The 3,616-nt window shown below is 50.3% G+C and overlaps 1 protein-coding gene across 2 annotated transcripts in view; it reads left to right on the top strand.

Annotated features, from left to right (window-relative positions):
• Window positions 1–1,247: 1,247 nt before the first annotated feature.
• WAPL (WAPL cohesin release factor) overlaps window positions 1,248–3,616 on the top strand; it is a 66,858-nt gene continuing 64,489 nt past the window's right edge. The window contains exon 1 of one of the 2 annotated variants that reach the window (XM_032491614.1): window positions 1,248–1,681. The gene's annotated coding sequence lies outside the window, so the exon portion shown is untranslated. The remainder of the gene's footprint in view (window positions 1,682–3,616) is intronic. The other variant, XM_032491613.1, reaches the window with a different exon arrangement.

The raw sequence follows: 3,616 nt of genomic DNA, 5'->3' as shown, positions 1-3,616 counted from the left end.
GGGGTTTACACTGAAAGCAATTAGTAGTTTTCTAATTTCCCAAGTGGATCTCTATTCACTGCCCACTAAACAGCAGGGCCGTCCGGGCCCAAAGAATCATGCACCTCTCTTAGGAGGAACAAATTGTGCTACCCTTTAGAACGCTGTTTTCCCACCGCAGTCTTTACAAAAAAAAAAACCAAAAACAAAAAACCGCAAAACTTTCCAATTTTCTGAATACGTAATACATTGACATGGAAAAAAGTTCGAACAGCACAAAATGGTGTATAGTGAAAAATAAATACACTTTGATGCCATCATCTCCCACCTCCTTGCCCTCCCCAGAGGCAATCAGTGGTTCATTAATTTTTTTATCATGGAAAATTTCGGATATACAGGTAGAGAGTCTGGAACGAGCCCGGGTATAACACTGCATCAACAATGGAAAACACCCCTTGACTAGTTTTATTCTCCCTCCTCAGTTTTTGTAGGCGTTATTTTAAAATAAATCCCAGACACCAGATCATTTTACCCGTCAAAATTTTAGTATTTCGTCCTTTTTTCCCCACCCTCCTTAATCTAACCACATTACCAGCATCACACCCACCAAGGCTAATGATAATTTAATACCATTCAGTTTTCTCGGGGGTCACTTATAATGAGTTCGTGACAAACAGAGGGAGAAAGAACTAAGAAGGTAAGGCCGAGGGAATGCAGGGGGCGCATTAAAGAGCCGGGCGGACATCGCTCCCGGCCGCGGCCATTGGATGCCCAGCGCCCCAGGCCTTTCGAGTCGAGGGCCGCTCGGAGTAGGAGCCGCCAGCTCCCCGCCTCCGGCTCCCAGGCAGCGGCCCCAGCAGGCCCGGCGCAGCTGCACAACCCACCGTCCCCAGGCACCGACGAGTCCCTGGAGGGGAAACGATTGATACAGCTGCCTGCACGGCGCTCCCCGGTCCTCCCCCGCAGCACCTGCGTCTCCCGGCGGGGCTGGGAGCTGGAACTGGCTCCCGAACCCGGGTTGGTCAGGCCCGCCGCAACCACTCCGCCCGCTCCCCGCTCCCGCGCCCGACTCTCAGCACCGCGACCTCGCCGTCTGAGACTACAACTCCCGTCGAACCCCGCGGCCGGGCCAATGGCGGGCGCCGGAGCATGCGGGGCGCGGCGCCTGCGCGGCGGTTTGAGTAAGCGGCCGCGCGATTGGCTGCGGGGTCGGGCGGCCGCGCGGGGCCTGTGGGAAGCGGAGTGACGGAGCGAGCGGCTGTTGGAGGAAGGAGGTGGGGGCCGGGAGCGCAAATGGCGTTGAGATGGTTCAGGGCCCTGTTCAAACTCCAGCGCTGACCATTCACCGACGGAAGCGGCGGCGCAGGAGGCGGCGGCGGTCCATCGGGGGCACGTAGCGGGCTCCGGCACCAGCTCCGGCGGTGGCGGCGGCGGCGATCAGGGAGGCCTAGGCCCGGGCCCGGCCAGCGGCGCTCGAGGCGGGGAGGGAAGTTGCGGTGCCGCCGCTCCTCCCCCCCTCCACCAGGTTTCCTATTTACCGAGAGCGGAGTCGCGGGTTCTGACGGTGGCGGAGCCCCTTGCCTCTCTTCGCGCACCAGCCGGCCCTGTTCTCCCGCGCGGGGCTCCGGCGCCCGCCCGTGGGCGGCTGGGAGCGGGAGAGGCGGAGGCGGCCCGAGGCCAAAGCACCCGCCAGGCGCCGAGGGTAAGTGAGGTCTGGGGCGGCTGCCTAGGCCCGGGGCTTGCCGAGGGTGGGGGAGGCAGGGGTCTGGGAGGGTGTGATGTAAGTCTTTCTATCTCACCCACCCGGCCTCTGAGGAAGTTGGGCAGGGGAACGATCTGAAGAACTCTTTTTCCTCTTTTCCCCTTTATTGTGAGTTCTTTCTGCGCGACGGCGGATTTACTTCCCTCCCCAGGCGCGGTCAAGTGTGTTGATTTCAGGACTGAGTCTTCTGCCGTCTTTCCCTCCGCCCCTGCCCGCCGCTGAGGCCCTCCACTGCCCTGGGGATTCGGTGGCAGAGGCTTCCGGGGCGTCGGAAGCAACATCCCTTTCCTGGGCGGTGGGGGTGGGGAGAAGAAAAGTTGCGTGAGCGTCCAGCGGGAGCGGGGCCGCCTCTCCCCGCCACCTCCTAGTGCACCGCCGCCCCCCAGGTGAGGCTTTCTGGGCGGTCAGGTTTGGCCTTTTGGGCTTTCATTCCTTCATGGAAGCCCCCAAGCCCTTGGAGATCTGAAAGACGCTGGATTTAGTTGGAGGTTAAGTGTGAGGACTTTTTATCCCAGCGCACTTCCCTTAAAATTCGACCTGGCTTTGGTCTGAGGCAAAGGCCCAACGATCGAAAAGACTTAGTTGTGAATCATTCTTTCTTTCTTTCTTTTTTTTTTCCGGTTAGGGTAGTCTTTGGAGTTTGAAGCCTGAGCAAGATAGCCTGTGTTCTTGAAATACAATGTCGAATGTGTCTACTATACACATATTTTTGAATTTGTACGTACTTTACGCTGTAGGCTTAGATAATGCCATCACGGTAGTGTCTAGTGACTTTTAAAAAAAGATACGGAAAACTGTAAAGGCAGTCAGAGATAGGGAGTATTATATAATGAACTCCCATGTACTTCAGGGATTTCAGATTCAACAGTTATTAACATGTAACCAGATTTTTCTCATCTAGGCACCTTCCATTTCTCACCCCTTAAAAGTTGGAGAATGACGTTTCATCAGTATTTCAGTGTTTATTTGTCAAAGATACGGGTTCTTTTAAAAGGCAAAGATGATTTTTCTTACCACTTAAAGTAATTAACTCCTTAATATCAAATATTCATCTGCAGCCTTTCAACTTGAAACAGTTAATGCTTTATGGTTCTAAGGCCCATTTTTACCAAGCGCTGTTCTGTTATGGGCCTAAAATAGACCAAGTCTAGATTTTTGGTTTGGCCTTTAGTCAGCATTTTTAGGTGATTGCCATGTAAGTGTATCCAAAACATTCCAGTTTTGTTGGGTGTATATGTAAATGTAGGTCTGTAGATCAGGGCTTTCCATTCATGGAGGAATGAAAAGAAATGACTTACTTTGTGTTTCTTGTAGCTGCCAAACGTACTTAGTTTTTTTAGGTTATACTTAACAGGACAATAAGATTCTTGAATGTAAATCGATAGTAGAAGGGGAAATAGATCTCCCCAGGAAAAAGTTTTTGTGACATGTTAAAAGGTCTTCAGACAAATTACAGACTATTTTCTCTTAGAACAGATGTGCATGATGACTAAATTAAGTATTGTCCAACTAGAGTTGGATTCTAACCAAAATATGAGAAGAAAATTCCTCTACCAAATATATTATATGTATATATCAAACTAAGTTTATTATAGTAATTCACTCTAAGCTGTAAGAATTTAGGTTAATAAAGGGAAACATGTAAAATATAGATGAAAACATCTAGAAGTGTAGGTCAAAAATATTCCAATTGTTGTATTGTAAATTTGAAAGTATGAAGTTTTTTTCCAAACCCCTAGGCAATTGTTCATTTTTTTCTGGTTGTATTTAACTTACTGATATTTAAACTTTAGAAGGTCAAAGTATGGGAGGTGGATAAGGAGTGATAGTGTTTTGAAAGTACTTTTAACTGGTTTTAAAAATGTTTGACTCTTG

Source organism: Camelus ferus, chromosome 11 (genome assembly GCF_009834535.1).
Source record: "Camelus ferus isolate YT-003-E chromosome 11, BCGSAC_Cfer_1.0, whole genome shotgun sequence".
Taxonomy (NCBI): domain Eukaryota; kingdom Metazoa; phylum Chordata; class Mammalia; order Artiodactyla; family Camelidae; genus Camelus; species Camelus ferus.
Note: the sequence above shows the minus strand (reverse complement) of the source record. Positions and strands in the feature narration are given on the sequence as shown.